Source organism: Balaenoptera acutorostrata, chromosome 1 (genome assembly GCF_949987535.1).
Source record: "Balaenoptera acutorostrata chromosome 1, mBalAcu1.1, whole genome shotgun sequence".
NCBI classification, from domain to species: Eukaryota; Metazoa; Chordata; class Mammalia; order Artiodactyla; family Balaenopteridae; genus Balaenoptera; species Balaenoptera acutorostrata.
Genome location: NC_080064.1, coordinates 38,146,490 through 38,162,585, shown reverse-complemented (window position 1 = coordinate 38,162,585; position 16,096 = coordinate 38,146,490). Strand labels below are relative to the sequence as shown.

At 38.6% G+C, this 16,096-nt stretch overlaps 1 protein-coding gene across 5 annotated transcripts in view; it reads left to right on the top strand.

Moving 5' to 3' along the window:
• The window catches only part of GPBP1L1 (GC-rich promoter binding protein 1 like 1), a 57,682-nt gene that overhangs the window by 11,521 nt on the left and 30,065 nt on the right, over positions 1-16,096 (top strand). For all 5 annotated transcript variants that reach the window (XM_007164545.3, XM_007164544.2, XM_007164543.2 and 2 more), the window contains exon 2: positions 14,704-15,724. The gene's annotated coding sequence lies outside the window, so the exon portion shown is untranslated. The remainder of the gene's footprint in view (positions 1-14,703; positions 15,725-16,096) is intronic.

The following is a 16,096-nucleotide window of genomic DNA, read 5'->3' as shown; positions in this document are numbered from 1 at the left end:
CTGTCTTATTTCACTTAGCATAGTACCCTCAAGGTTCATCCATATTATTGCAAATGGCAAGAATTCATTCTTTCTTATGGCTGAATAATATTCCAGTGTGTGTGTGTGTATGTATGTGTACATACACACCACATTTTCTTTATCCATTTATCCATCAGTGGACACTTCCTATATCTTGGCTATTGTAATAATGTTTCAGTGAACGTGGGAGTGCATATATCTTTTCAAGTTAGTATTTTCCTTTGCTTTGGATAAACACCCTGAAGTGGAATTGCTGGATTATATGTTAATTCTATTTTTAAATTTTTGAGAAACCTCCATACTGTTTTTCATAGTGGCTGCACCAATTTACATTCACGCCAACAGTGCACAGGGGTTCCCTTTTCTCTGCATCTTCGCCAGTACTTATTTCTTGTCTTTTTGATAATAGCTATTCTAACAGGTGTGAGGTGATATCTCATTGTGATTTTATTTTGAATACAGTTACCTTATCAGGTATACAATGTGCAGATCTTTTCTCTCAGTGTGGGTTGTCCTTTCACTTCCTTCATGGTGTCCTTTGGAGCACAAATGTTTTATTTTGATGATGAAGTCTAATTTACCATTGCCTAACCTAAAATCACTCCTGTGTTTACTTCTAGCTCTTACACTAAGGCCTTTGATCCACTTGGAGTTAATTTTTGTGTGTGGTGTAAGATATGGTCCACATTCATTGTTGTTGCGAGTGGACATCCAGTGATCGTGGCACCATCTTTTGAAAAGAAAGACCATTTTTTCCCCATTGATATATCTCGGCTTCTTTGTTGAAAATCAGTTGGCCATACTTACTAGTTTTATTTTTGGATTCTTGGTTCTGCTCCATTAATCTCTATATTTGTCCTTATGTCAGTATGCAGAATTGAAGCACTTTATATATTCCTTTTTAATTGCATGTCTTTGTGTCTTTCATCCTGAATTTGGTATTGATAATACGCTTGCATTTTTAAATAATTTTGTTTTATATGACTATATCTCAAAACTATCTAATATTGTTACTCATTTGTTAAAACCTTGTATCGTATAGTTTTTAATTTTTACAACTTTTTTTACAACTATTTTATTCTACTTTGTGAGAGTCACCCATTTTGCTTATACATATCTCTAATTATTTCCTGCTGTACAACATTGTACACATATACCACAATTTAATCAGTCTATTGGTGGACATTTGGGTAATTTAGTTTTTTGTCTACTATATACAATTCTGTAGCAAACATTCTTATATATTTTGTCTTACCTTCATGTGTGATTAAGATTGGTGGGTCACAGCAGTCCCACTACTGGGCATATACCCTGAGAAAACCATAATTCAAAAAGAGTTATGTACCACAATGTTCATTGCAGCGCTAGTTACAATAGCCAGGACATGGAAGCAACCTAAGTGTCCATCAAACAGATGAATGAATAAAGATGTGGCACATATATACAATGGAATATTACTCAGCCATAAAAAGAAACGAAATTGAGTTATTTGTAGTGAGGTGGATGGACCTAGAGTCTGTCATACAGAGTGAAGTAAGTCAGAGAAAAACAAATACCATATGCTAACACATATATATGGAATCTAAAAAACAAAAAATGGTTCTGAAGAACCTAGGGGCAGGACAGGAGTAAAGATGCAGACATAGAGAATGGACTTGAGGACACGGGGATGGGGAAGGGTAAGCTGGGACAAAGTGAGAGAGTGGCATTGACATATATACACTACCAAATGTAAAATAGATAGCTAGTGGGAAGCAGCCACATAGCACAGGGAGATCAGCTCAGGAGATCAGCTCAGTGCTTTGTGACCACCTAGAGGGGTGGGATAAGAAAGGTGGGAGGGAGATGCAAGAGGGAGGGGATATGGGGATATATGTGTACGTATAGCTGATTCACTTTGTTATACAGCAGAAACTAACACAACATTGTAAAGCAATTATACTCCAATAAAGATGTTAAAAAAAATTCAGAAAACAAAGAAGAAAGATTGGTGGGTCATGGCGGTTTCACAGCTTGAACTTTGTAATTTGTCAAACTGTTTTCCAAAATGGTTGTATAAGTTTACGCTCACACCAGCAATATATGAGGATTCCCTGTTGCTTTATATTTTTATCAGCACTTGATAGTTTCAGGATTTGTTTTTGCCAGTTTGGTGGGTGTAGAATAGTATCTCATAATTTTATTCAGGTTTTAAAAGTATGTATGAGTTTATGAGTGATTCAGAGTAATATTAAGTGTTTTCTTAATAGAAAGAATTGTAGTGGAAGAAATCTTAAAGGTATATTATGTCCTCTTTTTGGTTCATTGAAAGACATCAAATTTCATAGCCTTTAGAAGTTCTTAGGTACAAATTAATCTCCTGAAATTAAAATAAGTAACAAGGTAGAATATGGCTTTGGGCTCTTTTCTGTGATGAAGTATCAGTGTGAAGGTTAAAAATAAACTAAGCAAGGCACCAGTAACCCTGGAGTTCTCCTTATTGAGGACTTGGGAGGGAAACTGATGTGCAGTTAGGAAATGAGTATAGATTACTGTAGGGTTCCTCAGTCCTTTAGAGGCAGTGAAAGTGATAGACATAGTAATATTCTTTTCAAATCATGAGATTTGGAAAGGAAATTTTAGGGCCAGTGAACATCTGAATTTATCCAGAGTTAATAATCTTGGACTCTGCAGTTAAAGGAATAAGGAATGTTCAAGGAGAGCTCTTAGGAACAGTTAAAGGAGATACTAGTTGATAGAGTTGTCAACATCTCTTAAAGAAATTATTACTTGGGACTTCCCTGGTGGTGCAGTGGTTAAGAATCCGCCTGCCAGTGCAGGGGACACGGGTTCGATCCCTGGTCCAAGAAGAGCCCACATGCCACGGAGCAACTAAGCCCATGCGCCACAACTACTCAGCCTGCGCTCTAGAGCCCATGCGCCACAACTACTGAGCCCACGTGCTCTAGGGCCCGTGCTGTGCAGCAAGGGAAGCCACCGCAATGAGAAGCCTGCGCACCGCAACGAAAAGTAGCCCCCACTCACCACAACTAGAGAAAGTCCGCGTGCAGCAACAAAGACCCAACGCAGCCAAAAATAAATAAAATTTAGGAAAAAAAAAAAAGAAAGAAAAGAAAAGAAATTATTACTTAATGGTCATCCTGTCTGTAGTAAGAGATTACCCCATTTGCTATTAATTTAATCCCTACCAAGCATAGGGGAAATAAATATGTAAACAGGTAAATATAATGCATTGTGATGGATGCTTGAGTATAGGTATGTGCATGATATAATGCTTCTTGAAGTAGAAATTCCATGTGAGAACTAAAGACCTGAAAATGAATGAGGTGGTGAAGAGATTCCAAGGAAACAAAAGTGCTGCATCAAAGCGTTTAGGTAGCCGTTATATTTACAGAGCCAAAGAAAAGAGTCAGAAAAGAATTAATCAAGGGTAAGAAGATCACCAGGATATCTTGATGCAATGGTTACCACTCTTGTTGCTCCCTGACAAAGATTATACTGGCCCTTTGTGAATATTATCAGTATAAGGATGCCAACTTTCCTCTTTCCCCTCCTTCCTTCCTTCCTTCCAAACACGAGTTGTCCTTTTTCTCAAGATTTTCTTTTACGGCATTATTGCCTTTTCTCGTATGAAATGATAGTATTAGGATTTTTTTTTAATGTTCTACATATCCAAATAAAATTGCCAACCTGTATCAGCCCTTGAAACATATTTTGAAATTTTATAGTTGATGCAGTCCAAGTCTGCAAACTACTGCTCTAATGATGTAATGTCATGGAAACCAGGAGAAGGGTTTTAAGATAGGACTGGCCCAGGAACATGTAAACAGTGTAAGCTATTGTGGGTGGTGATTCATAAGTTACTAACCTTTAAGAGTATATTGGTCAGGGTTCTTTGTTGTAGAAAACTAAAATGTTTAAAAGCATGGTTTTGTGTGTTCTTCAACCACAACCAGCTTCATGGGTGATGAACGGCATAAGCAACAGTTGGATTTAACTGAGGTGGGACTTTTGGGAGTTGGGTACAGGTCATGGAGAGAAGAGCCAGAGTTGAGGGAGTTACAGTGATGGACTGAGTAATTTAAACTACAGAACTCTGCAGACTAGTCTCACTTTAAATTCATGATAACTTACAAGTGTGAACCCTTATTGTGCTGGGAAACTATGATATCTCCTTTTTCATTGACTGCAGCTCCCATTTCGTACCCTAACTCTCCTCAAACCTGTAACTCCCTCCCTTCCCTCACCTACCCATTGTTACTCTTAGCTGAAGACTTTTTACTTTGAGAAGATTAAAGCAATCAGAATAGACATTCTAAGCTCTCATTGCAGCAGTACTCAGGTACTCTGCCTTCCCAACTGACACCATAAACGAAGTATGTGCAAACCTACTGAAAGCTGATCTCTGCTGATGCATCAGATCCCTCTCCTCTTCACCTCCTTAAGAACATTGTTTCAGCAGTTTTCTGCATCATCAACTGCTTCAGGTTTTTCTTCTTTACTGGGTCATTCCCATCAGTGTACCAAAAGTAGTTCTTTCTTTTGACCACACATCTCCTTCTAGCCACTACCCCATTTCTTGGTTCTGTAGCAACACTCTTCAAAAGAATTTTCTGTACTTGCAGTCTGCAATTCCTTCCTTTTAAACCCCCCGAACCAGGCTCTCACTATTGCCCTTATCCAACATGGTCACTGAGAACTTCCATGTTGCTAAATCCAGTGGTCAGTTCTCAGTCTTCCATCTCATTTAATGGCCTTTGATATAGCCGGTCATTCCTACTTTCTTGAAATACATTTCTGCTGCTTAGCTTGAGTCCCCACACTCTCTTTAAAGTTATAATACACCAAAGTTCCTCTCTGTCTACATTCATTTCTTTGGTGATCTCATCTAGGTCCATGGATTTAAATGAAGTTTCTATTTCTAGTGTATACCTCTACCAGGAACTGTAGATTCATATCTGGCTGCCTACTTAACATCTCCACTTAGATGTCTGATAGGCACTGAAAAGTTAACATGTTCGAAAAGAGTTTCTTCGTCATTATTTGTGGAATCTACAAATTAGTAGAATTCCTAAGAGTTTAGCAAAATGGCTTGATATGATTTATACCAATAGTAAACAGTATTATCATTTAAAGGAAATAACACAATTGCATAAAATATATAAAGTATTTAGGAGTAAGCCTACGAAAAAAGGTATGTAAGGTCGTTAGGGAGAAATATTTTAAACTTTATTCGAAGATGTTAAAGAATACCTAAGTCGGATATTGACCATGCTCATGATTTAGAAGATTTATCATAAAAATATTCTCCTGTATTGATCTAGATTGGTTCATTGGTATTCCAAGCAGTGTCATAACAGCCTCCTATCCCCAGTTTGACGTGCTTGTTTTATATTTTATATGAACGGGCAGAGTGCCAAAATAGCCAAGGCCTTTAAGGTGTATGTTTGTGGGGAGGCTTTGCCATACTATATATCAAGATATTATTATAAAGCCATAATTTAGTTAAGACACACATGGTTGTAGCATAGGAATAGACAGATAGACCAAGGGAACAGAAGTCTGGAAACAGACCCGTACATATATAGAAACAATTTATAATTGAGCTGGCCTTTTGGGCAGGGGGTGTGTGGCTTATAGGGTCTCAGTTCCTCGACCAGGGATTGCACCCGGGCCACGGCAGTGAAAGCCCGGAATCCTAACCACTAGGCCACCAGGGAACTCCCTGAGCTGGCTTTATAAATCAGTGGAGAAAGAATGGTTTGGGACAATTAGTTACTCACGTGGTAAAAAATGAAAGTGAACCTGGACCTCATACCGGATACAAATCAGTTCCAACTGATTGATGTCTTAAATGTGAAAAGCAAAACTATAAAACTAAGAAGATAATATAGGTAACTTCTTTGAACCTTGGAGAAGAAAGGCTTATATACATTAGAGCAAAAATACGCATCATAGGTACTTCCCTGGCGGTCCAGTGGTTAAGACGCCGCGCTTCTACTGCAGGGGGCACGGGTTCGATCCTTGGTTGGGGAACTAAAATCCCACATGCTACGTGACGCAGCCGGAAAAAAAAAATCATAAAGGGAAATGATCAACAGCTTTGACTACATTTTTTAAAAAATTTTATTGGAGTGTAGTTGATTTACAATGTTGTGTTAGTTTCAGGTGTATCAACTACATTTAAAGTAAGAACTTGTGTTCATCAAAAAAAAAAAAAACGACGGGGACTTCCCTAGTGGTCCAGTGGGTAAAACACCATGCTCCCAATGCAGGGGGCAGGGCCCAGGTTTGATTCCCTGGTCGGGGAACTAGATCCTGCATGCTGCAACTAAGACCAGGAGCAGCCTAAATAAAATAAACTAATTAATTAATTAATATGAAAAAATGTTTTTTTTAAAAAGCCATGAAGTTGGAAAAGATATTTGCAACACTATAATCAGAGGATTGGAGTCTATTGTATTCTCTTACTTCGGATAAGGAAAAGATCAGCTACCAAAAGAATGGTAAAATGATAAGAATAGATGTTTTACCAAAAAACGAAACACAAAGAGATGATAAATAGATTAAATGATGCAAACAAAGACTGCGTTAAGTCATCATTTTATACCCACCAGCAGAGCAAAGAATAACTGCCAGTCTGGCCATACCTAACTTTGTGAGGGTGTGGAGCAGATGGAAATCTAAAAATAACCACTGCTGGTGGTATAAACTGGTGACCTGATTGGAAAGCAATATGGCATTACCTTGTGAAGTTGAAGATGTAGTACCTATTAGTCAGCAGTTCCTTCATTTATTTATGCATTCATTCAGCAAATATTTATTGAGTACCAACTATACAAGACTGTTCCTTGTGCCTTGGTTCAATGGGAGACAGTTAAAAATAAATTATATAGGTGATCATTGCTATAGGAAAATGTTACTTAACAGAATGAAAATAGTTCAATATCATGTCACTTCCTGTTTTTCAGTTTTATGGATATAAGTTCCAAACATGCTACGTACGGTTTTTTACATCAGTGCCACTCAGTTCTTTGAATCCTTTTAGAGTTACTTACCAAAAATCATTAATCAATCCATCATCAAAACTTATTTTTATGATCTATTAGCTGAGAACTAGGTTACATCCTTTTTCAATTCTGTGGTATACACAGATTGTAAACTATCTAATTTATGAGATGATGTTACCTAGTCATTGAATTTCTCACTTTATAGGCGATATGCCAAAAGCCTTTATCAAAGAAGGCTTGTCAAATGACTAAATTATATCTATTACTCTTGTATTTAAAGGCACTTTTTTTATGGAGCCAAAATTAAACAAGATTGGCTAAAAATTAGACACTGCATATTTTGGGGGTTTCCCACAGGTTATTTAAAAAAATATTAGAGCCAAACCTCAGTGGCATTATTAGAGGTAACTTTTGAATTGTTGTATGTAGTGTAGATGGAATAGAAATTTCATTTCATGGTTGAAGGTTATGCTTTTGACAGAATTAAAATGGCATGTCAACATCTGAGAGGGAGAAATTATTTGAATTGAAAGAAGTTTTTTTGTTTGTTTTGTTTTTGTTCTGCTGTTTATAAGTTTAGGCCATTATATCCTAGATTGCATTTCAAGAACATTTGTATTACCTAATATGTAGATGTAGGTGTTCTGTTTTTAAGAGTGCAATTTATTTTGCTAGGAACTTTTTTTTAAGCAGTAGAACTCTTAAAGAGTTCGTAAATTAATCAAATATAAGTAGATGGTAGGAATGAGTAAATGTGCAGTGAAATACTGATGTATGATAGTGCACAAATGAATATGGATTTATAGTATCAAATCTCTCAGCAAAAGTTAATTAAAATGTTTCTTCATGTCTTGAATAACTGTTCAACAGAATGTAAGTCCCCAACATATGTGTATTCAAAGATGTAGTGTTGATCTCTTGGAAGTAAATTTTTAGGACCTTTTCACCCTCAACAGCTTGGAATCGTGCAAAGCATGTAGCTGGGACACACATTCTTAATGCAGCTAGGACATGATCTTAGGCACAAGTGAATGAGTCCTCACTGAGCTTCACAATAGATTGGTATCTCCCAAAATGCTTTACCAGGAACATTGCTATGATTCTGTCACCTAGGTGAAATAATGCTCTGTACGTTACCCACATCCTCTGTGCTGTCATCATACTTGCTTACAGAAGTATTCTTTGATGTTAGTAAGGGGACCAGAAAGTGAGGTTGTTAAACAAAAATTGTCATCACTCCTGTCACCACATTCTATAATGAGAACACTCCGACATGAATCAAAAGACTTGTAATTTTTCTTCTTAATCCACTTGGGGTAGCACACCATAGTAAGATGGGTGAGAAGGAGAAGGGCACTTATGAACCCATCCATGGGAAAGAAGAATTAACATGATGTCTTGACCGCAGGTGCCTTCTATGCAGATCAGTTTCAGAGAAGTGAGCATATGGAAGTAGAAGGTAGGGAAGTTCCTTTCAAACTCTATGTCCACTTACCCCTTTTAGCCAAGATCAGTTGGTATAAGCCTGATAACGTTTTGCAGAAAGAACCTCTTGTGGCTTCTTTGCATTCTTTCCCTTGGCTAGCTGTGGATATGACAGCTCCTTGGAACTTCATGGCTCAGCAGTACATGTTCTGAATTATTTTTCCCTATGATGGAGTTGGATTTATGGTCATGTTCTTTAAGGTATTGTCATGGCTAAGGACATGAGATTGCAGTTTTATTAAGATCAGGAACCATGTACATACTAGCCACATTCTATTGTAGATTTTTTTCTTACCACAGAAGGGTTTAATTTTTCAAGTCTTTCAGTTTTGCCTGGAAGCCAGCCAGTCTTGGCTAATACAGATAAACAAATAATGAGAGAAATACAAAAAGAAAGGCAAAAAAGAAAATGTGTGTGTAAATTAACATCCCTCTTTAGTTTCTTGCTCCATAAAATTTTAAGGAATTTGTTCTACTTTTCTAACTATTGGAATCATTTCATGACTAGAGAGTAACAACCACAGTGTAATTCAGAAAGCAGTGAAGAAAATTTGTGTTCCAGGCCTCGCCCAGCTGCTTATTAGATGTGTTACCTTGGATAAGTCCCTTAACATATTATAGCCTGCCTCAGCTTTTTTTTGTTGTTAATCTCTGAAATGGAGGGCTAACCCAGTGTCAGTGGGAGGAAGGAAGGATAAAATGTATGTTAGGAGTTGCACAGATCAGTGTTTTAATTAAGAATTCTCCCAGAATAGGACTAAATAACCCATCTGGCTTTGTATTGTTTTACCCACTCTTTGATTAAGAATCAATAAAATAGTAATGTGCTCATTTTTATATTTGTTGGTTTATTAATCTTCAACATGTGAAGTAGCACAACTTTCATTTTAGAGGTAAAGAACCTGGGAGTTACCCATCAAATTTTGGAATTAAAAGGACAGATCAGTGTTCTTTGGAGTTGTGGGAGGAAATTAAATTTGCTGTGGATTGAGAAATTAATGGGGGAGTGAGAAAATGAAGACACTAGGAGTACACTGCTCTCTGTGGAAGTTTTGTTAAGACTGAAGGGAGGGGGACTTCCCTGGTGGTACAGTGGTTAAGAATCCGCCTGCCAATGCAGGGCATATGGGTTCGAGCCCTGGTACGGGAAGATCCAACATGCCATGAAGCAGCTAAGCCCGTGTGCCACAACTACTGAGCCTGTGCTCTAGAGCCCGCGAGCCACAACTACTGAGCTCGCGTGCCACAACTACTGAGGCCGCACACCTAGAGCCTGTGCTCCACAACAAAAGAAGACACCGCAATGAGAAGCCTGCACACCGCAATGAAGAGTAGCCCCCGCTCACCACAACTAGAGAAAGCCCGTGCACAACAACAAAGACCCAAGGCAGACAAAAATTGAAAATAAATAAATAAATAAAAACTAATTGTAAAAAAAAAAAAAAGCTGAAAGGAAATGAACCTAAATACCTAGAAGGATATTCAGACTTGAGGAAGGGGTTTTAAGTCAGAGGAGAAGTGGGTGTGGTTTTTTTGTTAATTGAGTGAAACCAGTGTAGATAGAGGTTGGAGTTACCAGGAGTAGTAGCTGGTGACACCATTGGACTGTGGAGAAGATGAAAGTTAATGAGATCATGAACACATGTGGAGTGGTAATGGGAGCCTGAAGTAGAGGAGATTGAGGTAAGGTCCCTGGCAGCGACATCCTCTCTAGCAGCTTAATTACAAGGTATAAAACTAGACCATGGGGGCTTCCCTGGTGGCGTAGTGGTTGAGAATCCGCCTGCCAATGCAGGGGACACAGGTTCGAGCCCTGGTCTGGGAAGATCCCACATGCCGCGGAGCGACTGGGCCCGTGAGCCACAACTACTGAGCCTGCGCTCCGCAACAAGAGAGGCCGTGATAGTGAGAGGCCCGCGCACCGCAATGAAGAGTGGCCCCCACTTGCCACAACTAGAGAAAGCCCTCGCACAGAAGCGAAGACCCAACACAGCCAAAAATAAATAAATTAATTAATTAATTTTAAAAAAATGTACTTTAAAAAAAATTAAAAAAAAAAAAACTAGACCATGTTGTGAAGTATCTTGTAGATTGCTGGGTATATGTGGAGTAGCCAGGAAGTCATAGGATTTGTAAAGCTAAGATACTTGACAGATGTTTATGAATGAATGGTTGGATCAAGTATTCAAATAGGCAGTTCTGATACACATGTGCAGGGAGAGAGCAAAAGCACTTAGATAAAACCTGAAAAAGAATGGATGATGTAGAACATTGTTTATATTTAATATTGACTGTTTATATTGACTTAACAACTGCTTTATAATACTGTTTTTAATTGTAGCAAAATACATATAAGATTTACCACTGTAACCATTTTTAAGTGTACAGTTTGGTGGCATTAAGTACACTCACAGTGTTTTGCAACCATCATCACTGTCCAGAACTTTTTCATTATCCCAGACATAAACCTCGAATGCATTAAGCAGCCACACTTCCCCCCAGCCCCTAATCTGTTCTCTATGGGTTGGATATTTCATATAAATGGAATCATGTAATATGTGTTGTTTAGTATATTTGGCATCTTTCACTTAGCTTAATGCTTCCAAGGGTCATCCTTGTTGTAGCATGTATCAGTACTTCATTCCTTTTTATAGCTGAATAATATTCTATTGTATGGATATACCATATTTTGCTTATCTGTTCATCTGTTGATGGGCATTTGAGTTGCTTCTTCTTGTGGCTATTGTGAATAAAGCTGCTGTGAACATTCACTTACATGTGTTTTCATTTCTCTTGGCTGTATACCTAGGAATAGAAATGTTAGATCGTATGCTAACTCTGTGTTTAACTTTTTGAGGAACCACCAACTGTTTTCCACAGCATCTGCACCATTTTATATTTCTACCAGCAATGTATGAGGGTTACAGTTTCTCTGCATTCTTGCTTTATCATAATTTGTAAAAATTAGTTCATTAAACCTTTGAATCCTTACTGAGTGCAAGGCACCATGCTAGATACTATGTGAATTTCAAAGAAGGGCAAGGCAAGATTTTCTAGAAGCAACAGGTTTTGGGCCTGCTGGGAGTTAGAATCAACATTTATAACTGTCCTGGAAAGAGCAAGTGTTACGTGCTCCTTAACACTTAATTTGAAGGCACAATTAAGGTACCTTGAGGATTTCAGAGAGGGAGTTTACTTGTGGGGAAAGGCTTATTTCTTGACTATCAGAACAAGAAACTTAAATCCTATTCTGTAGGAAGCCAGAAAACTTCTGAGCAGGATAGTGATATAATTTGAACCTGGACTCTGGAAGAGAAATCTAGCAGCCAAGAGTAGAGGCTGAGGTAGAGGGTGGAAGAGACTAGTAGTGCCTGTGAAACCAGTGTTTTGTTTATATATATATATATATGTATAAGTTTTTTATTATTTATGTATTTATTTATTTATGGCTGCGTTGGGTCTTCGTTGCTGGGCATGGGCTTTCTCTAGTTGTGGCAAGCAGGGGCTACTCTTTGTTGCTGTTCTGCGGCTTCTCATTGCGATAGCTTCTCTTGTTGCAGAGCACGGGCTCTAGGCGCGCGGGCTTCAGTAGTTGTGGCTCGTGGGCTCTAGAGCGCAGGCTCAGTACTTGTGGCGCACGGGCTTAGTTGCTCCGCGGCATGTGGGATCTTCCCGGACCAGGGATCAAACCCGTGTCCCCTGCATTGGCAGGTGGATTCTTAACCACTGCGCCACCAGGGAAGTCCCGTGAGTTTGTTTCTTATTAATCTTTTTCAAAAGAATTATCGTTTTTAAACATCTTCTCTATTTTTTCTGACCTTTTCTTGCTTCTCTCCTTTCTGTTTCTTTAGATTTGCTTTGTTGCTCTCTTCCCATCATAATAAAAATGTTGGGAAAAGAGCAATAAAGATCAGTTTGGTTTTAGTCTTTTTTTTTTTAAGTTTTTAAAGCTTATTTTCTATTAAGTATTGCTGTAGCTGTTACAGTGCAAATTTATTCATAGGGGTTTTTGTCATTCTGTTTAAGGATTTTGAATTTTTCTTTATCAGTGTATCATTTCTCTCACAGTAAGAAATCTGACTCCCATTTTTCCTTAATATTTCTTACTTTTTGATCAAATCCCAGTATGTAACCAGCCTCCATTTATCACCTCTTCCCTTGCATGTGTTCCTTCCTAACCACATCTAAGTTGTAACAACTGTGCAAGGCACCTTGCTGCGTGGAAGCCCTCAACCTATTTGGCTGTGTCCCTCTGCCAGGGTGTCCTCCTCATTCCACTTGAGGCTCTCACACTCTGAATTGGGCTGCCCTCGTACTGGGACACTCACCTTACATTGCCTAATGAGGTCTGACATCCCGCACAGGACTGCTGCCATACACACATTTCGCTATCCTTCCACCCCGTGTAGGCACCCTGGTTATGCCCCAGCACCCTGCTCTGGCCTTGAGCTCCCCCTTTGAGGACTTTACCTTGCCTGACCTCACCTAGTGGCTTTGGACAGGATTTCTTCAAGAAGGGGAAGGAGAGCGGGCACTGCAAGAGAAAGTCATTTCCTGATTTAACGTAGCATAGTTAGAGAACATAGACTGTTTTCTTCTTTGGAACTAATTGAGATTTCTTTTAACTAGTATAAGGTCAGTTTTTAAAACTATTCCATGTGCGCTGAAGGAATATATATACTCTGCATGGTTGATATGTATATATATATATATATATGTGTATGTATTATAAGTATATAAAAAAATGTAGAGAACAAGTGAATAGTCATATACCCATCATTCAGCTTAATGAGGTATTACAGATACAATTGAAGCCCTCCGGAACTTTTTTTTTTTTTTTTTTTTTTGGCTGTGCTGGGTCTTCGGTTCGTGCGAGGGCTTTCTCCAGCTGCGGCAAGTGGGGGCCACTCTTCATCGCGGCGCGGGGACCGCTCTTCATCGCGGTGCGCGGGCCTTTCACTATCGCGGCCCCTCCCGCTGCGGGGCACAGGCTCCAGACGCGCAGGCTCAGTAGTTGTGGCTCACGGGCCCAGCTGCTCCGCGGCATGTGGGATCTTCCCAAACCAGGGCCCGAACCCGTGTCACCTGCATTAGCAGGCAGATTCTCAACCACTGCGCCACCAGGGAAGCCCCGGAACTTTTTTTTGATTCCTTTCCCATTGTTTCCCCAAAGAGGTATTTACTATTCTGAATTTAGTATTTCTTAAACATGAATTAATTATATGAGAAATACTCTGTAAACTAGAATTTACCAGTGTACACCAGAATTGCCCACAGATGCAAGCATTCTCTCATATCAGAAAACTTTCTAGGGACTTCCCTGGTGGTCCAGTGGTTAAGAATCTGCCTTCCAATGCAGGGGACACGGGTTTGATCCCTGGTCGGGGAACTAAGATCCCACATGCCACGGGGCAACTAATCCTGTGTGCTGCAACTACTGAGCCCGCTCTGGAGCCGGTGCGCCACAGCGAAGAGCCCGCACACTGCAACGAAAGATCCCACATGCCGCAGTGAAGATCCTGCGTGCAGCAACTAAGACCTGACGCAGCCAAATAAATAAATATTTTTTAAAAAATCTATTACAAAAAAGAAAGAAAGAAAACTTCCTAGCCTTTGGAACAATGTTGGGAATTTGCCAAAGAAGTATTTGTGTCATCTCTTACTGCATATTTTAAGTCAGAGCATAAGCACTTAAGTCTCTTAATTGATAAGTAGGTATCTAAAAATATGTAAATACATGAGGAATGCTATGACGGATGTCTTGTTTTTAAGCATCTGGCTGTGGTTAGTACTAAACAATTAGATAGTTGACTGTGGTAATAAACCAGTAAGTTATGACTCTTTGACCACTTATGGCAAGCTATTCCATATATGAGAGAAAATCTAACAGACTCTAATTTACATGTCTGAATTACCTTTGATAGCTAACTGGAGAAATTGTTATTTAAAAAGTATATTTTTTCAGATGACTTTTTAAAATCCTTTAAAAATCTTTAAAATAATTTTAGCCAGTTATGTTGTTGCTATAGTTGGTGACACATTAAATTAATGTCTAAATTGGACTTAAGAGTTTTGTCTCCTAGACCTTTGTCTCCAAGATCGATCATTTGACCATGTCTCACTTTAGCATTTATATATAGTAATTTTGCTTCTTGTGATATATGTTGTTTTGTTTTTTCATTTATAGTGATGGATTCCTGTGGCCTTTAAAATGATTGAATAACGATGGACATGGATGCAAAGTGACTTCTTTACTGAAGCAGAAGATTCTTATTACCTTCCATTAACTCAGTTTAGGCTTCAAGAAGGGGCAGAACGAGTGAAATACAGAAAACTGAAGAGAAGAAAACCTTACTTTGGAACTTTCTCCATGACTGTTCCTTAAGCCCTATCTTTCTACTTACTTTAATTTTGCTGTGAATTTATAAATAGTGAAGACCAAAGAAATAGAAGAAACATTTGAGAGATTTATACCAAGAAATTTGCCTTGAGAGCTGCTCTTCTTCGGAGGGAAAAGCATATCAAGTTCCTGTCTGATTTTTTTTGTTTTTAAACAGGTTTCTTATGTCCTTAGATTTTGAAGGATAAGTCAAGTATAAATACATACCTGCACACTATTTTTAGCAGCTGTGTAAGAATAATGAGATTTGTAAATTAAGGGCTTTGTAATGTGGATGTTTTGCTACTAGAGTTGACTACTCAGAAGATCTTTTATAGCTCTTCAGTGTTTTATTTTTGATCTATCACTTCAATGACATTATTTGCCCAAACAAAAGTCCATCTGTCTTTCTAAGCTATGACCTTTTTGTGAACAGTGTTTGCATTCAATGTGCAAATGTCCATGTATTATCTATTTAAGCAACATCATAGGGCCATCACTCAAGGAAGTTGAATGAGGTGAACATTGATATAGCTCCTTCCCCTTCCCCCTATTTTTAAATGTAACAAATACTTTTTATGTTCCCCTCCCCCTTCCCCTTTCCCCTTTCCCCTTTTGGAAACGTGTCAGGATCTAGATAGTTTAAGATGAGCAGTTGAGGGGACTGAGAAATTGATCCACACAGAGCCTGGCTTCTTTGTGCTTCATCATAAGGTGTGCTGCTGGCCAGCCTAATTTTAAGTACCCTTTTAACAAGAGAACCTCGTGGAAATCCAGCTGGCAGACTCAAGGAGTTCAGGAAACAGGACCACAGAGGTTACGCTCTGGGGTGAGTATTCTCCTATGTTTAACTTGGAAGAAGACTGTGTATGTATATGTATCATGGAAAATATTTACTGCTTTCTTATGTATTATACTTTGGAGACTATCAGTGGGGTGGTTTGGAGACACCAACAGATGGATCTCTCAGGAAAACTGATTCTAACTGATGTTTGAAGAAATTAATGTGAACTAAATAGAAAAACTCTTGAGAGGTTGTATCCTCCTTCTCTATCTAGGAAGATCTTTTCTGCTGCTTTTGCCTGAAGTTACCTGAAGCAGATTAATCTTTTTTCATAAGTATCTATAGTTTTAAATAGTTGTTTATTCTTAAGGTTCTTCTGCTATAACACAAGAATTCATTAGCTTCTGTCATATAACC